The sequence below is a fragment of the Ascaphus truei genome, chromosome 4 (assembly GCF_040206685.1).
Source record: "Ascaphus truei isolate aAscTru1 chromosome 4, aAscTru1.hap1, whole genome shotgun sequence".
NCBI classification, from domain to species: domain Eukaryota; kingdom Metazoa; phylum Chordata; class Amphibia; order Anura; family Ascaphidae; genus Ascaphus; species Ascaphus truei.
The window spans coordinates 422,014,304-422,034,634 of record NC_134486.1 but is presented as its reverse complement, the minus strand read 5'-3'; the positions used below and the strand labels follow the sequence as shown (position 1 = coordinate 422,034,634).

The 20,331-nt window shown below is 48.9% G+C and overlaps 1 protein-coding gene and 1 non-coding gene across 5 annotated transcripts in view; both read right to left on the bottom strand.

The window, feature by feature from the left end:
- The window catches only part of SRF (serum response factor), a 45,833-nt gene that overhangs the window by 21,910 nt on the left and 3,592 nt on the right, over positions 1-20,331 (bottom strand). The gene's annotated exons all lie outside the window — the stretch shown is intronic.
- Positions 14,762-14,895, bottom strand: LOC142494108 (small nucleolar RNA SNORA54). Its single transcript, XR_012801343.1, has one exon. It is a non-coding gene; the product is annotated as a small nucleolar RNA SNORA54 (small nucleolar RNA).

Here is a 20,331-nt window from a genome sequence, read left to right as displayed (position 1 = left end):
GAGTTACCCGGAAGTAATACAGCGAGTTACCCGGAAGTAATACAGCGAGTTACCCGGAAGTAATACAGCGAGTTACCCGGAAGTAATACAGCGAGTTACCCGGAAGTAATACAGCGCGTTACCCGGAAGTAATACAGCGCGTTACCCGGAAGTAATACAGCGCGTTACCCGGAAGTAATACAGCGAGTTACCCGGAAGTAATACAGCGAGTTACCCGGAAGTAATACAGCGAGTTACCAGGAAGTAATACAGCGCGTTACCAGGAAGTAATACAGCGCGTTACCCGGAAGTAATACAGCGAGTTACCCGGAAGTAATACAGCGAGTTACCCGGAAGTAATACAGCGAGTTACCCGGAAGTAATACAGCGAGTTACCCGGAAGTAATACAGCGAGTTACCCGGAAGTAATACAGCGAGTTACCCGGAAGTAATACAGCGAGTTACCCGGAAGTAATACAGCGAGTTACCCGGAAGTAATACAGCGAGTTACCAGGAAGTAATACAGCGCGTTACCCGGAAGTAACACAGCGAGTTACCCGGAAGTAACACAGCGAGTTACCCGGAAGTAATACAGCGCGTTACCAGGAAGTAATACAGCGCGTTACCCGGAAGTAATACAGCGAGTTACCCGGAAGTAATACAGCGAGTTACCCGGAAGTAATACAGCGAGTTACCCGGAAGTAATACAGCGAGTTACCCGGAAGTAATACAGCGCGTTACCCGGAAGTAATACAGCGAGTTACCCGGAAGTAATACAGCGAGTTACCCAGGAATACAGCGCGTTACCAGGAAGTAATACAGCGAGTTACCCGGAAGTAATACAGCGCGTTACCAGGAAGTAATACAGCGCGTTACCCGGAAGTAATACAGCGAGTTACCCGGAAGTAATACAGCGCGTTACCCGGAAGTAACACAGCGAGTTACCCGGAAGTAATACAGCGAGTTACCCGGAAGTAATACAGCGAGTTACCCGGAAGTAATACAGCGCGTTACCCGGAAGTAACACAGCGAGTTACCAGGAAGTAATACAGCGCGTTACCAGGAAGTAATACAGCGCGTTACCAGGAAGTAATACAGCGCGTTACCAGGAAGTAATACAGCGCGTTACCAGGAAGTAATACAGCGAGTTACCCGGAAGTAATACAGCGAGTTACCCGGAAGTAATACAGCGAGTTACCCGGAAGTAATACAGCGAGTTACCAGGAAGTAATACAGCGAGTTACCCGGAAGTAATACAGCGAGTTACCCGGAAGTAACACAGCGAGTTACCAGGAAGTAATACAGCGAGTTACCCGGAAGTAATACAGCGAGTTACCCGGAAGTAATATAGCGCGTTACCAGGAAGTAACACAGCGCGTTACCAGGAAGTAATACAGCGCGTTACCAGGAAGTAATACAGCGAGTTACCCGGAAGTAATACAGCGAGTTACCCGGAAGTAATACAGCGAGTTACCCGGAAGTAATACAGCGAGTTACCCGGAAGTAATACAGCGAGTTACCAGGAAGTAATACAGCGAGTTACCCGGAAGTAATACAGCGAGTTACCAGGAAGTAATACAGCGCGTTACCAGGAAGTAATACAGCGAGTTACCCGGAAGTAATACAGCGAGTTACCCGGAAGTAATACAGCGAGTTACCCGGAAGTAATACAGCGAGTTACCCGGAAGTAATACAGCGCGTTACCCGGAAGTAATACAGCGCGTTACCCGGAAGTAATACAGCGAGTTACCCGGAAGTAATATAGCGCGTTACCAGGAAGTAACACAGCGCGTTACCAAGAAGTAATACAGCGAGTTACCCGGAAGTAATACAGCGAGTTACCCGGAAGTAATACAGCGAGTTACCCGGAAGTAATACAGCGAGTTACCCGGAAGTAATATAGCGCGTTACCAGGAAGTAACACAGCGCGTTACCAAGAAGTAATACAGCGAGTTACCAGGAAGTAATACAGCGAGTTACCCGTCGTTCCCATGTCCTGGGCACAGAGTACGGGCGCGATTATAGTGTGCGCAACGCGCACAGACCCCTCCCCCAGGAGGCCGCCCCCTCTCTATAGGAGAGCGATTACGCGACATTTTTGAAAACACATAATTTTGTCTTTTCGCACCGGGGGCCGCGTCACGTGAGCGGTTCAGCCAATCACTGCGAACCAGCCTGGTGATGTCACGGCCACGCCTCCCCGTTGCACACAAATCGCTCGAGCGACTACGTGGTTACATTATAGGAACATTTACAAAGTCACATCCCCTTCCTCTTCTAAAACAGACTCTGGCACACCCCTTTTTGAGCCCTGTCCTCTCTAGCAGCGCACCAATTGTATCCAGTGACTGCCTGGTCACATGATCTTCCCCACAGAACTCTGCATCTTGGGTCCTCTTCTGCTGCACTGACAGCCATTTAATGAACCCCCCCCCCCCCCCCCCCAAGCCGAATCCTCGCCGATCGATCACAGGAGAACGGATCGATCGGCAATGTAGCTAAATACTTATTGTGTGAATTGTATTGATGTACTTTCTTTTTTTATTTTATTTTTAAACAGAAGTTTAACTGCAGCTTTAAAGCCGTAGTAATCCCAGAGGGGAGGGAGGGAGGGAGGAACACACACACACACACACACACACACACACACACACACACACACACACACACACACGCTTTGTAGATCTGGGCCACCATAGGGTTCGGCAGAGATATCACTTAGTTAGCTATGGCATAACATCGGCATATAAAGCAATATTCCAGATTACCAACTTTGAGGCCGAGATATCAGGGTTTTCCTAAATCCTAGAAGCCAGTGCTTCTATAGTGAGTGCAAACAGGAGGGGAGATAAGGAGCAGCCCAGCCGAGTATCAAACAGTACATAATGTTGACCGGATAAGGAAAATAGGACTCAAGCGCTAAATATGAAAGGCCAGATCACTCTGCCAAATGCCTTTTTTGCATAGAGTGACAATAAAATTATGGGAATTAGCTTTGTGTAAAACAATTAATATTCTTCTAGTATCATCAGAAGCAATTAAGGTGGTCTCCATATGAATCTCGGCAAGATAAAAGTGGTGCTCAACAAATGTGTCAACTCTACAAAGACTGAAACAAATGGAATAAAAAAAGTCAGTGAATTCAAACACAATGTCTACCTTGGTCGGCAAATAACAATAGGTGGGAACCTTCTGAATTAAATCAATTGGAGAATCAAGTATGACCCGTGTATCGTGCCCACGTATGGATGGGACCCGTGTATCATGCCAACGTATGGATGGGACCCGTGTATCGTGCCCACGTATGGATGGGACCCGTGTATCGTGCCCACGTATGGATGGGACCCGTGTATCGTGCCCACGTATGGATGGGACCCGTGTATCGTGCCCACGTATGGATGGGACCTGTGTATCGAGCCAACGTATGGATTATGTGAAGAAAACTCAGAAGCGTCAGACAACTCAAAGAAGGAGTATGGAGAGATAGATGCATGCTGGGTATTACCTGAAGAGATGCATGCTGGGTATTACCCGAAGAGATGCATGCTGAAGAATGAATGGGTTTAATAATCAAACAAATGTCTGAAACATCACAACATGGGGAAGAAATGTAAATGGCGATGGGCTGGCCATGTCACAAGAAGAAGTGACCATCGTTGGATAAAGATTGTACTAAACTGGCTTCAAAGGAACATCAGCCATCTTCAATTCCCTGGAAGGCAGGCAAGGCACCCCCTGTGCCCTTGCCCCGGGGTTACCCCTCCTCCCCCACGTGCCCTGGGGTTAACCACACGAGACCCCCCCCCCTTAATGCTGTGGGCAGCAGAGAAGCAGCCCAGCTCCTGTGACTGCGGGGTGGAAAGGGTTACACCCCGGGGGTGGCAGCTCAGCTTACATGTTCTATAAAAGGGTTCCTGGGCCTTTGTAGGTCCCTGCCAGCCTTATCTGTCGCTCCAACAGCTGGAGGGGAGGGGACCGGGGGAAGGTCCGAGGGAGGGGAGCAGACACCAAGATAACTCTGCTGTGCAGAGCAGTCAGAATTAGAAAGAGCATGTGATAAGGAGGCACCGTGACCCCACAGCTGTGTCCGCTTGTCCAGGTGACCTCACTGAGGGGACACAATGTCCACACTTCAGGAGACACCTTGTCAAACCCCAAACATGCAGGTCCCATCCCAATCTCTGCACGGTCATATCCTCCTGAATATGGCTACCACCATGCCCGCCCTATAACCCGGAACCCAAACAAAACGCGTCACCATGCCCACCCTATAACCCGGAACCCAAACAGAACGTGTCACCATGCCCGCCCTATAACCCGGCGCCCAAACAGAACGAGTCACCATGCCCGCCCTATAACCCGGCACCAGAACGCGTCACCATGCCCGCCCTATAACCCGGCACCAGAACGCGTCACCATGCCCGCCCTATAACCCGGCACCAGAACGCGTCACCATGCCCACCCTATAACCCGGAACCCGGCACCAGAACGCGTCACCATGCCCGCCCTATAACCCGGCGCCCAAACAGAACGCATCACCATGCCCGCCCTATAACCCGGCACCAGAACGGGTCACCATGCCCGCCCTATAACCCGGCACCAGAACGCGTCACCATGCCCGCCCTATAACCCGGCGCCCAAACAGAACGCGTCACCATGCCCGCCCTATAACCCGGCACCAGAACGCGTCACCATGCCCGCCCTATAACCGGCGCCCAAACAGAACGCGTCACCATGCCCGCCCTATAACCCGGCACCCAAACAGAACGCGTCACCATGCCAGCCCTATAACCCGGCACCAGAACAGAACGCGCCACCATGCCCGCCCTATAAGACGCGGGGCATGTGAGCCGGGGGGGGGAGAGACGCGGGACATGAGAGCTGGGGGGGGGAGACGCGGGACATGAGAGCTGGGGGGGGAGACGCGGGGCATGAGAGCTGGGGGGGGGGGGAGACGCGGGACATGAGAGCTGGGGGGGGAGACGCGGGGCATGAGAGCTGGGGGGGAGGGTGGGGGGGAAGAGAAGACGCTGGGCATGAGAGCTGGGGAGGGGGGAGACGCTGGGCATGAGAGCTGGGGAGGGGGGAGACGCTGGGCATGAGCTGGGGAGGGGGGGCATGAGAGCCGAGGACGGACGGTCGCGGGGCAGCGTGACACCGGGGAGAAGCAGGCGCGGGACGGAGCCATGCTGTGTGTTTACTGATGGAAGGTCCCAGTGTTTCCATGTCCTCAGACACTCCCCCCTCCCATAGGGAGAGACAGCTGCAGCATATAAGGAATGCAGGAGGCCCAGCCAGCGAAGGGGAACCTCGCCTTATAAGGCCACGGAGGCAGAATCACTATTTTATCAATGAGAGGCCGAGAAACAGGAGCACAGCCGTGCCCGGGCAGGGGGGAGGGGGCACAGCCGTGCCCGGGCAGGGGGGAGGAGGCACAGCCGTGCCCGGGCAGGGGGGAGGAGGCACAGCCGTGCCCGGGCAGGGGGCACAGCCGTGCCCGGGAACGGGGGCACAGCCGTGCCCGGGCACGGGGGCACAGCCGTGCCCGGGCAGGGGGGAGGGGGCACAGCCGTGCCCGGGCAGGGGGGAGGAGGCACAGCCGTGCCCGGGCAGCCCAGCCGTGTCCGGGAGCAGCTGTCCCATGTCTATCGTACCCCACCACAAATATACATCGCCCCGACTTCTGTCCCATACAGAGGGGCACAGGCACACAGGGTAACCCCGCCACTGCTCACTTACAACACTGCATATAATAATCTGTATTTCTGTCAGACCCGATGAAGAACCCGCAGAGGATGGAAAGCTTGCAACATATCAACTGTGTGCTGGTCCAATAAAAGGCACCACACCCGCTCCTCTCTCCTGTTATTGCACGACAGCGACGACGCTATGTGCTGTTATTGCAGCGAGACGTAACACTGCAGCACAATACAAAGACCAAGTTACAAGTCCCAGCTCCGTGGTGCAGCAATTGTGCTACGCAAGGCATTGTGGGGTGCGAGCGAGCGAGCGGTGACACGCACGCACGCAGACACGCACCAAGTACCTTAATAACAGAAAATGAGAAGAAGAAAATCTAGGACCCTTTCAGTGTGAGACGGGCGGGCAGATTACTGGAGAATTGGTGACACGGTGCTATGGGACATGTAGTGTTGTGTTTTGTGATGTATGAGTTGCATTAACCCCTGCACATCCCTATACCACTGTGGTAATAGTATAGGATTGATTTGAGCTGTTTCGCTGCTCTTCAGCCACTTTTCCATGCTAATCAGTGTTGTATCTCTGTTTTTATACCACCTTGCGCTCCCCTACTTTATTCCTTGCACCCCTTGAGGATCACGGGACGAACCTCTTCGGGTCGAGCTGCAGCATTTATATTGGGACAGTATTGTAGTTTATTTTCGGCCTTATTACGTATAAACGTTTTCATCGTCACGTTACAGATTTTGGTCAGTTACATTGGAGCGCCCTAGTACTCTCAGATTATTGGAGATAAGGAAAAAGCAGAGGTATTAAACAAATTCTTTGCCTCTGTGTTTACCAGGGAAGAATCAAGTTCAATAGTAATAGTAGCGCCACAGGAGGAAGCCACAACCTCCATATTAATGAACAATTGGTTAACTGAGGAAGAAGTTCATAAGCGACTTGAAAAAATGAAAGTAAATAAGGCACCTGGCCCCGATGGCATCAGCATACTCAGCCCATCCTTACATCTCATTACATCCAAGGGTTCTCATACATCAGCATACTCAGCCCATCCTTACATCTCATTACATCCAAGGGTTCTCATACATCAGCATACTCAGCCCATCCTTACATCTCATTACATCCAAGGGTTCTCATACATCAGCATACTCAGCCCATCCTTACATCTCATTACATCCAAGGGTTCTCATACATCAGCATACTCAGCCCATCCTTACATCTCATTACATGCAAGGGTTCTCATACATCAGCATACTCAGCCCATCCTTACATCTCATTACATGCAAGGGTTGTCATACATCAGCATACTCAGCCCATCCTTACATCTCATTACATCCAAGGGTTCTCATACATCAGCATACTCAGCCCATCCTTACATCTCATTACATCCAAGGGTTCTCATACATCAGCATACTCAGCCCATCCTTACATCTCATTACATGCAAGGGTTCTCATACATCAGCATACTCAGCCCATCCTTACATCTCATTACGTGCAAGGGTTCTCATACATCAGCATACTCAGCCCATCCTTACATCTCATTACATCCAAGGGTTCTCATACATCAGCATACTCAGCCCATCCTTACATCTCATTACATCCAAGGGTTCTCATACATCAGCATACTCAGCCCATCCTTACATCTCATTACATGCAAGGGTTCTCATACATCAGCATACTCAGCCCATCCTTACATCTCATTACATGCAAGGGTTCTCATACATCAGCATACTCAGCCCATCCTTACATCTCATTACATCCAAGGGTTCTCATACATCAGCATACTCAGCCCATCCTTACATCTCATTACATCCAAGGGTTCTCATACATCAGCATACTCAGCCCATCCTTACATCTCATTACATGCAAGGGTTCTCATACATCAGCATACTCAGCCCATCCTTACATCTCATTACATGCAAGGGTTCTCATACATCAGCATACTCAGCCCATCCTTACATCTCATTACATCCAAGGGTTCTCATACATCAGCATACTCAGCCCATCCTTACATCTCATTACATCCAAGGGTTCTCATACATCAGCATACTCAGCCCATCCTTACATCTCATTACATCCAAGGGTTCTCATACATCAGCATACTCAGCCCATCCTTACATCTCATTACATCCAAGGGTTCTCATACATCAGCATACTCAGCCCATCCTTACATCTCATTACATCCAAGGGTTCTCATACATCAGCATACTCAGCCCATCCTTACAGCTCATTACATCCAAGGGTTCTCATACATCAGCATACTCAGCCCATCCTTACATCTCATTACATCCAAGGGTTCTCATACATCAGCATACTCAGCCCATCCTTACATCTCATTACATCCAAGGGTTCTCATACATCAGCATACTCAGCCCATCCTTACATCTCATTACATGCAAGGGTTCTCATACATCAGCATACTCAGCCCATCCTTACATCTCATTACATCCAAGGGTTCTCATACATCAGCATACTCAGCCCATCCTTACATCTCATTACATCCAAGGGTTCTCATACATCAGCATACTCAGCCCATCCTTACATCTCATTACATCCAAGGGTTCTCATACATCAGCATACTCAGCCCATCCTTACATCTCATTACATCCAAGGGTTCTCATACATCAGCATACTCAGCCCATCCTTACATCTCATTACATCCAAGGGTTCTCATACATCAGCATACTCAGCCCATCCTTACATCTCATTACATCCAAGGGTTCTCATACATCAGCATACTCAGCCCATCCTTACATCTCATTACATCCAAGGGTTCTCATACATCAGCATACTCAGCCCATCCTTACATCTCATTACATCCAAGGGTTCTCATACATCAGCATACTCAGCCCATCCTTACATCTCATTACATGCAAGGGTTCTCATACATCAGCATACTCAGCCCATCCTTACATCTCATTACATCCAAGGGTTCTCATACATCAGCATACTCAGCCCATCCTTACATCTCATTACATCCAAGGGTTCTCATACATCAGCATACTCAGCCCATCCTTACATCTCATTACATCCAAGGGTTCTCATACATCAGCATACTCAGCCCATCCTTACATCTCATTACATCCAAGGGTTCTCATACATCAGCATACTCAGCCCATCCTTACATCTCATTACATGCAAGGGTTCTCATACATCAGCATACTCAGCCCATCCTTACATCTCATTACATGCAAGGGTTCTCATACATCAGCATACTCAGCCCATCCTTACATCTCATTACATCCAAGGGTTCTCATACATCAGCATACTCAGCCCATCCTTACATCTCATTACATCCAAGGGTTCTCATACATCAGCATACTCAGCCCATCCTTACATCTCATTACATCCAAGGGTTCTCATACATCAGCATACTCAGCCCATCCTTACATCTCATTACATGCAAGGGTTCTCATACATCAGCATACTCAGCCCATCCTTACATCTCATTACATCCAAGGGTTCTCATACATCAGCATACTCAGCCCATCCTTACATCTCATTACATGCAAGGGTTCTCATACATCAGCATACTCAGCCCATCCTTACATCTCATTACATCCAAGGGTTCTCATACATCAGCATACTCAGCCCATCCTTACATCTCATTACATGCAAGGGTTCTCATACATCAGCATACTCAGCCCATCCTTACATCTCATTACATCCAAGGGTTCTCATACATCAGCATACTCAGCCCATCCTTACATCTCATTACATGCAAGGGTTCTCATACATCAGCATACTCAGCCCATCCTTACAGCTCATTACATGCAAGGGTTCTCATACATCAGCATACTCAGCCCATCCTTACATCTCATTACATGCAAGGGTTCTCATACATCAGCATACTCGGCCCATCCTCACATCTCATTACATCCAAGGGTTCTCATACATCAGCATACTCGGCCCATCCTTACATCTCATTACATCCAAGGGTTCTCATACATCAGCATACTCGGCCCATCCTTACATCTCATTACATCCAAGGGTTCTCATACATCAGCATACTCAGCCCATCCTTACATCTCATTACATCCAAGGGTTCTCATACATCAGCATACTCAGCCCATCCTTACATGTCATTACATCCAAGGGTTCTCATACATCAGCATACTCAGCCCATCCTTACATCTCATTACATGCAAGGGTTCTCATACATCAGCATACTCAGCCCATCCTTACATCTCATTACATCCAAGGGTTCTCATACATCAGCATACTCAGCCCATCCTTACATCTCATTACATCCAAGGGTTCTCATACATCAGCATACTCAGCCCATCCTTACATCTCATTACATGCAAGGGTTGTCATACATCAGCATACTCAGCCCATCCTTACATCTCATTACATCCAAGGGTTCTCATACATCAGCATACTCAGCCCATCCTTACATCTCATTACATCCAAGGGTTCTCATACATCAGCATACTCAGCCCATCCTTACATCTCATTACATCCAAGGGTTCTCATACATCAGCATACTCAGCCCATCCTTACATCTCATTACATCCAAGGGTTCTCACACATCAGCATACTCAGCCCATCCTTACATCTCATTACATGCAAGGGTTCTCATACATCAGCATACTCAGCCCATCCTTACATCTCATTACATCCAAGGGTTCTCATACATCAGCATACTCAGCCCATCCTTACATCTCATTACATGCAAGGGTTCTCATACATCAGCATACTCAGCCCATCCTTACATCTCATTACATCCAAGGGTTCTCATACATCAGCATACTCAGCCCATCCTTACATCTCATTACATCCAAGGGTTCTCATACATCAGCATACTCAGCCCATCCTTACATCTCATTACATCCAAGGGTTCTCATACATCAGCATACTCAGCCCATCCTTACATCTCATTACATCCAAGGGTTCTCATACATCAGCATACTCAGCCCATCCTTACATCTCATTACATCCAAGGGTTCTCATACATCAGCATACTCAGCCCATCCTTACATCTCATTACATCCAAGGGTTCTCATACATCAGCATACTCAGCCCATCCTTACATCTCATTACATCCAAGGGTTCTCATACATCAGCATACTCAGCCCATCCTTACATCTCATTACATCCAAGGGTTCTCATACATCAGCATACTCAGCCCATCCTTACATCTCATTACATGCAAGGGTTCTCATACATCAGCATACTCAGCCCATCCTTACATCTCATTACATCCAAGGGTTCTCATACATCAGCATACTCAGCCCATCCTTACATCTCATTACATCCAAGGGTTCTCATACATCAGCATACTCAGCCCATCCTTACATCTCATTACATCCAAGGGTTCTCATACATCAGCATACTCAGCCCATCCTTACATCTCATTACATGCAAGGGTTCTCATACATCAGCATACTCAGCCCATCCTTACATCTCATTACATCCAAGGGTTCTCATACATCAGCATACTCAGCCCATCCTTACATCTCATTACATGCAAGGGTTCTCATACATCAGCATACTCAGCCCATCCTTACATCTCATTACATCCAAGGGTTCTCATACATCAGCATACTCAGCCCATCCTTACATCTCATTACATCCAAGGGTTCTCATACATCAGCATACTCAGCCCATCCTTACATCTCATTACATCCAAGGGTTCTCATACATCAGCATACTCAGCCCATCCTTACATCTCATTACATCCAAGGGTTCTCATACATCAGCATACTCAGCCCATCCTTACATCTCATTACATCCAAGGGTTCTCAGGGAGTTAAGCTCAGTAATAGCCAAACCATTACATTGAATGCTAATGCCGATAATAGGCTATGGGGACATAGTACTGTATATGGCAGCAGTGCGCAAACTGGGGGGCGGGAGAATTTGTAGGGGGGGCGCGGGCGGTTACAGAGGCCCCGCGCTCTTTCCCATGGCATTTAAATTAAGTGCCGGGGGAGGCGTGAGGCCTCTAACTCACTTACCTGCTGCCAGCTGGGTCTTCGGCGACGCATCGCCATGGCAACGTGGCGGGGTCACGTCGTCATTTCATGTCGAGTCAATGGGAGAGGCGGCGCAAACGCTGCGGCTCCCGGGCAGGGGGGCGCAGCTCAAGAAGTTTGCGCACCCCTGGTATATGGCACGGCACCCCAAACCCACCGTAGTAAACCTGACACCCTCTACAATTCAATATGCCGCTTTGAACTAGATTGGTCGTCACTCGAGTCTAGGAGCAAAGTTCACCTTTCCTTCAAATACTTTCTGGACAAGTTACCCGCCTACCTGAACAAGCTCCTCACCCCTACCACATGCAGCACCTATCTGAGATCTGACTCCAAAAGACTGTTCATGGTCCCAAGGTTCAGCAAAGTATCCGGCCGCTCCTCCTCCTCTTACCGTGCACCCCAAAACTGGAACAACCTACCGGAGACTCTCACATCCACCACCAGTCTAAGTTCTTTCATAACTAAGGCTGTCTCACATTTTAACCTGGTCTGTAACTGTTACATACGCCTATAATATATATTATCTGTAACTGTTACATACGCCTATAATATATATTATCTGTAACTGTGCATGCAATGTCTTTTATACAATGTATAACTATGTTCATTTAAGGTAACCATGTATCTGTCATCATAACTCTATGCCCAGGACATACATGAAACCGAGAGGTAACTCAATGTATTACTTCCTGGTAAAACATTTTATATATAAAGAATATTCAAGGACTCCATTTGCACAGGCTCAGTACCACAAGATTGGCGTAAAGCAGATGTGGTGCCTATATTTAAAAAGGGAGCTAGATCACAACCGGGGAATTACAGACCTGTAAGCCTGACTTCAATAGTAGGAAACTACTTGAAGGTTTAATACGGGATAATATTCAGGAATACCTAATGGAAAACAAAATTATTAGTAATAGTCAGCATGGATTTATGAAGGATAGATCATGCCAAACTAACCTTATTTGTTTCTTTGAGGAGGTATGTAGGAATTTAGACCAGGGTAATGCAGTTGATGTGGTCTACTTAGATTTTGCAAAGGCTTTCGATACGGTTTCACACAGGAGGTTGGTGTACAAAATAAAGAAAATTGGACTCAGTAATAATATATGCACCTGGATTGAAAACTGGTTAAAGGACAGACAGAGGGTTGTCATAAATGGAACTTTTTCAGGTTGGGCTAAAGTCGTGAGTGGAGTACCTCAGGGATCGGTACTGGGACCCCTGCTTTTTAACTTGTTTATTATTGACCTTGAGGTTGGCATCGAGAGCAAAGTCTCCATCTTTGCTGATGATACTAAATTGTGTAAGGTAATAGAATCAGAGCAGGATGTAATTTCTCTACAGAAGGACTTGGAGAGACTGGAAACGTGGGCAGGTAAATGGCAAATGAGGTTTAATACAGATAAATGTAAGGTTATGCATTTGGGATGCAAGAATAAAAAGGTGACTTACAAATTAAATGGGGATACATTAGAGGAATCCTTGATGGAGAAGGATCTAGGAGTGCTTGTACACAGAGTAGGAGGGCGTTCTGGTAAGTGCGTCTGCATGGGGCCAAGGTTAATGTATGAGGTGTAAAGTATCAGCCACGGAGCTGCTCATATGTTTCGTTAAGCAGGTGGGTTTTAAAAGAGGGAGAGATCCAGCACCCTCTATCTTAAAAAAAAGGTTGGACATCTTTATAGATGGGAAAGGTATACAGGGATATACCAAATAAGTATACATGGGAAGGATGTTGATCCAGGGATTAATCCGATTGCCAATTCTTGGAGTCGGGAAGGAATTTATTTTCATACATAGAAAGGTTACAGATACGGCCGCTCACCTACATAATGAACATCAATGTTTAATGAATAGGATGCATACGGGAGATATATGCGCATAGAAATGGATGTTGACAGACAACAGAAAGTAAGGCTAAGGCTCCGCTCCCTGCGTCAGCGCTCCCGCACTGCAGACAGGCACAGACCGCGGCGATATGCGGTCTGTAGGGAGCGGGAGGGGGGCGGGAGTGGGAGGTTTGAGCGGGAGGGGGGCGTGGCTTGAGCGGAGGGACCCGCTACTCTCCACACACATACACACACGCAGGCACTCACACACACACATACACCCCACACTCCTCAGCGCTCCCCGAAGCCTCTCCTCCTCCCGAAGCCTCCCCTCCTCATTGGCTCACAGCCACACCACGTGACGCGTCAACGCTAGGGATCACCATTCTCTTGTATCCCGTAGCGGCTGACGCGTCACAGCGTGTAGTGAGCTGTGCAGCCAGGGGGGACCGGGACCGGCTCGGGAGGATTCCCCTGCCGGTGGGGAACTCGCGTGTGGCCGCCCGCGCCAACGAGCGCAGCGGGTCCCAGGCCTAAGCTATGTGCACTCACTATTCACATAAGAGGCTAGGAAAGATTCAACCCTAGGGTGTGACCCCTATATAGCCACTCACAGATATAACCACAATCTTTTATTGAACATATATGCGAGATAGAAACAATAACAGGATAAAAACCAGGGAACTCCCGCACGGACGCAGAGGCCTGTATGTCTAAATCTAATAGCACTATAATTGTCTCTTTAAGTAGCAAAAATGAGACAAGGGAGAGGAGAACGGTAGGGAAGTAAAAACCGTTATAACTATTATAAGTAAATATCCATATGGATGATGTTATTGTTTCTATCTCGCATACATGTTTAATAAAAAGATGTTAGTTATATCTGTGAGGGGCTATATAGGGGTCACACCCTAGGGTTGAATGGTAGGAGCGCCGGCTTGGTCACCATCGCTGGAAGTCACTTCAATTTGCTTTTTCAGCAACCGCAGCGTGACGTCAGCGTCGCGGTCGCCAGGACTAGAAGCGCGGCCTAAAGCAGCATTGCTGCGCGACACGAACACAGACCCCGGGGTCCTGACCCACAGACCCCCCCGGAGCAGTGTCTTCTCATGGATCTTTCTGGATGCCACTGGCACTGTAGGAGTTGGGTTATCCGCAGAAATGTCCTGTAACGCGACACAAACCCGTGTCTCTACTTAAAGCGGCTTCCTGGCAGTGACATCACGTTCCCCGATAAAACCCCGCGGGGTAATTCCCCCGTCCCCTTGTTCCCAGTCTCTGGGGGAGGCAGCGGGACCTCACACCCGCCACCTGCACCCCCCTGACTGGGGTTCCTGTAGCACTGGAATGGAACCTGCACCCAGGAGGAGGCTGGGAGCAGGTTACGAACAGTGCGCGGCGAGGGGGGGGGGGATGTGTTACACGCCGTGCGCGGCGAGGGGGGGAGGTGTGTTACACGCCGTGCGCGGCGAGGGGGGGAGGTGTTACACGCCGTGCGCGGTGAGGGGGGGAGGTATGATACGAATAGTGCACGGTGAGGGGGGGATATGTTACAAGCCATGTGGCGTGAGGGGGGGATATGTTACAAGCCTTGCGCGGTGGGGGGGGGGGGAAGGGTGTTAAAAACCGCTAGTGACGTCACTCACGAAACCTGCAGGTGACGCGGAGGCGTGACGTCACGCGAGCGGTTCGTCATCATTAGCTGAACCGCTCACGTGACGCGGCAAGATTAATTTCAGATGTCTGGCAAAAATGTGTTTATGCGGTGCGCATGCGTGCATAACCGCGCCCCAATAAACGCCGTTACAGATTATATGATGTGGTGAGGGGGGAAGCGGCCGCTTCTCCGGCCGAGGCGGACCCCGCAAGGAAAGGGCATCGGTTAAAGGTTTATATTTATGGGGCCGCAGAATCACCACACGGGGAAGATGTACTTAACCCCTTCAATGCCACAGGCCTGGAACACAAAGCTTTTCTGTTGCCCGGGGATATTTATACGAGGAATTTACTCCCTGCCACTGTACAGGCAACGGCCCGGCGCCGGCAACGACACAGCGCCACGCCGGCAAAAGACACGTCCACAACAGGTGAGTGCAGAAACTGGAGTGGTACCATCGGCAACCTCCGCACCCTACCCAGGTTCTTGGCTCCATTTCCTCTCTGAACTAGAAGAGTGAGCTGCTGGTTCATGGGGATTTCAACTTCAACTGGCGTAACCGTAAACACCACAAAATCCAGATACAACTCAAGTCACTTAACCTATCGCAACTCATTTCCCAGCCCACACGGACAAACCTGAAATCGCACAACCCACACGGACAAACCTGAAATCGCACAACCCACACGGACAAACCTGAAATCGCACAGCCCACACGGACAAACCTGAAATCGCACAACCCACACGGACAAACCTGAAATCGCACAACCCACACGGACAAACCTGAAATCGCACAACCCACACGGACAAACCTGAAATCGCACAACCCACACGGACAAACCTGAAAATCGCACAGCCCACACGGACAAACCTGAAATCGCACAACCCACACGGACAAACCTGAAATCGCACAACCCACACGGACAAACCTGAAATCGCACAGCCCACACGGACAAACCTGAAATCGCACAACCCACACGGACAAACCTGAAATCGCACAACCCACACGGACAAACCTGAAATCACACAACCCACACGGACAAACCTGAAATTGCACAACCCACACGGACAAACCTGAAATCGCACAACCCACACGGACAAACCTGAAATCGCACAACCCACACGGACAAACCTGAAATCGCACAACCCACACGGACAAACCTGAAATCGCACAGCCCACACGGACAAACCTGAAATCGCACAACCCACACGGACAAACCTGAAATCGCACAGCCCACACGGACAAACCTGAAATCGCACAACCCACACGGACAAACCTGAAATCGCACAACCCACACGGACAAACCTGAAATCGCACAACCCACACGGACAAACCTGAAATCGCACAGCCCACACGGACAAACCTGAAATCGCACAACCCACACGGACAAACCTGAAATCGCACAACCCACACGGACAAACCTGAAATCGCACAACCCACACGGACAAACCTGAAATCGCACAACCCACACGGACAAACCTGAAATCACACAACCCACACGGACAAACCTGAAATCGCACAACCATTCCTTGCTAGACTGGATTCTCTCCTCAAACCCCAGCAGAATCCAATCCTCTGGCATCCATCCTGATATTGTCAGTGACCATGCAATAGTGCAGGGGTGCGCAAAGTGGGGGGTGCGGGGCGCGCAAAGTGGGGGCGTGGGGCACGCAAAGTGGGGGCGCGCAAAGTGGGGGCCGCAGAGGCTCCCGCGCTCGCTCTTCCCCACGGCATTTAAATTAAGTGCCGGGGGATCGCGTGAGGCCTCTGCAGTGTCTCCTACCTCATCTTCGGTGACGCATCACCATGGCAACATGGGATGAAATTACACTGTGGTGTCATGTGACGTGTCGCCATGGCAAAGCGCGTCATTTGACGCCGGATTTTAGGGAAGGCGCGAGCACAGAGGCTTGTAGGCAGGGGACGAGGCGCAGAAAGATTGCGCAGCCCATGCAATAGTGTACTGTGTAAGGAAAATTAAACCGTCCCAATCAAGCCCTAAAGTTCTCCTCACTAGAACATTTAGAAACTTTAACCCACAACAGTTTCTGGCTGACCTTACCAACTGCCCATGGCACAGAATCGATTTAATTCCCGACCCTGATTCTGCGCTCGACTATTTCCAATCCGAGTTTTTAAAACTCTGATACCCGTGCTCCACTACGCAGAATAAGGGTACGGGGGGCCCACCTTCCATGGGTTACACCGGACCTTATAGCACTCTACCAGTTCAGGGATGCCTTGTGGAAAATTTACAGAGTAACTGGCACTACCAAGGATCTCAATCACTACAGATGCCTGCGGAACATGTGCACAAGGCAAACAAGGCACGCAAAAGCACAATATTACGCTGACAATCTCCTCCAGAATACATCAAACCCAGCTAACTTCTGGAAGGTTATCAACAATATATTCCAGCCTCCTAACCATCAACACCCAAGTAATATCACTAAGGGGGATATTACTCTGACAAACCCCACTAACATTGCAAATGCATTCAATGATTACTTTGTGGGGTGTGCTACTAACTTATTAGCAAAACGCTGCCCAAACCACAAACCTGAATCTCACCCTGGGAGTACCCATAGCCCCACCCCCTCCCAACACTGCCCACCGTTTTCAATTTGGCCCAGTACCTGAAGAGGAGATTACACAAGTGCTCCTCAAACTAAAACTAAGCAGCCAATGTGGACCCGACTTACTACAATCTAAGTTCCTAAGACTTGGTGCCCAGCAATTGCCAAACCAATTGCTTCTATAGCCACCTCTATCCTGTCTGCAGGCCATATCCCTAAGACCTGGAAAACTGCCAGAGTTGTCCCAATCTTCAAAAGTGGGGACAAAAACACTGTCTCAAACTACAGGCCAATCTCCCTTCTCCCAATTCTATCCAAAGTAATGGAAAAATGTGTCCACTCCCAACTAAGCGATTACTATAACAAGACAAATTTCCCTAGCCAATTCCAATCTGGGTTTCGTCCCAAACACTCCACCGTAACTACCCGGCTAAAAGTTTGCAATGAGACCCAGTGTGGGATGGAACGGGGACAACTCACTGGTGCAGTATTCCTAGATTTTGCAAAGGCTTTTGACACAGTTGATCATGCTATCCTGCTTAACAAACTCCAGAGCTCTGGAATAGGGAAGCATGCTTTAAACTGGTTTCAGTCCTACCTATCAGGAAGATCCCAACATGTGTCTATGTCAGGCTCTAACTCCAACCCCCTGGATATCACCTGTGGTGTCCCGCAAGGCTCTGTTCTGGAGCCCCTTCCCTTCTCAGTGTTCACCAATTATCTTCCCACAGCTTGTAAGGAAGCCTCAATACACATGTATGCAGATGACACAATCCTATATGCACACAGCCATAGCCTCTCTGACCTTCAACACATACTTCAGTCTGACTTTTTGAGACTCGAAAACTGGATTTCCCAAAACAAACCGTTTTTAAACACGGACAAGACTGTAACAATGGTATTTGGGACCAAGACTACATTTTTAAAGCTTCCAGCGACTGAGCTCCAGATCAGAACCAACGCTAACACCACCCTAACCCCTGTCACTAGTTTTAAATACCTGGGCATATGGTTTGACTCCCACTTAACATTCGGGATGCACATTGATACCCTGACAAACAAGACCTATGCCAAACTAGGGGTACTTTACAGGAACAAATCCTCCCTAAGTCTCCTGGTCAGAAAGCGTGTTGCACAGCAGATGCTAATGCCAATTATCGACTATGGAGACATAGTATACGGCTCTGCACCTCAAACCCACCTTAGCAAACTTGACATCCTCTACAATTCAATATGCCGTTTTGTTCTCCAATGCAACAACAACACACATCACTGCGAAATGCTCAAAGAACTAGATTGGTCATCACTTGTCTAGGCGCAAAGTTCACCTTTCCTGTCTTGCCTTCAAATACTTTCTGGACAAGCTACCCAGCTATCTGAACAAGCTCCTCACCCCTACCACATGCAGCAACTATCACCTGAGATATGACTCCAAAAGACTGTTCATGGTCCCAAGGTTCAGCAAAGTATCCGGCCGTTCCTCCTTCTCTTACCGTGCACCCCAAAACTGGAACAAGCTACCAGAGACTCTCACAGCCACCACCAGTTTAAGTTCTTTCAAAACTAAGGCTGTCACACATTTTATCCTGGTCTGTAACGGTTACATACGCCTATAATATATATATTACAGGCATACCCCGCATTAACGTACGCAATGGGACCGGAGCATGTATGTAACACAGGCATACCCCGCATTAACGTACGCAATGGGACCGGAGCATGTATGAACAGTGAAAATGTACTTAAAGTGAAGCACTACCTTTTCCCCACTTATCGATGCATGTACTGTACTGCAGTCGTCATATACGTGCATAACTGATGTAAATAACGCATATGTAACAGGCTCTATAGTCTCCCCGCTTGCGCACAGCTTCGGCACAGGTAGGGAGCTGGTATTGCTGTTCAGAACGTGCTGACAGGCGCATGCGTGAGCTGCTGTTTGCCTATTGGGCGATATCTCCTTACTCGCGAGTGTACTTAAAGTGAGTGTCCTTAAACCGGGGTAAGGCTGTATCTGTAACTGTGCATGCAATGTCTTGTATATAATGTATACCCTGCTCACTTACGTAGCTACGCATATGTCTCTGTGCCCAGGACAGACTTGAAAACGAGAGGTAACTCAATGTATTACTTCCTGGTAACACACATAAATAAATAAAATACACACACACAGTGCGTCCTGCTCACTCCTGGAAGTCCCCGTGAGCATCATGCAACGTTTGCGATGACGTGAAAGCGCTTAGACATGGAACAGCTTCTGTCATTTTTGTTTTGCAGCTAACAACATTTCCCAGTAACGCAAGTGAATATATACACACACAATGCAGAGTGAAAATACAACACACAACACACAATACACAAAACACTACTGCTAGGGAGACCAAGGATTTCTCTAAGCTACGGGTGGTTGTTACCCCTTGTTCTTTCCCACTCTATGGGAGCACGCCAGGACCCTGGACGTGAGACTTGGGGCGCTGAACAAGCTGCGTTGTGTTCTCGCGGTGCCGCCGGCACACAATGCGAGACGCACGGATTCCTTTCTAACCCCAGCACAGGAGAATATGAAGGAATAAGCAGCACACCAAGGGCTCATGTTTGG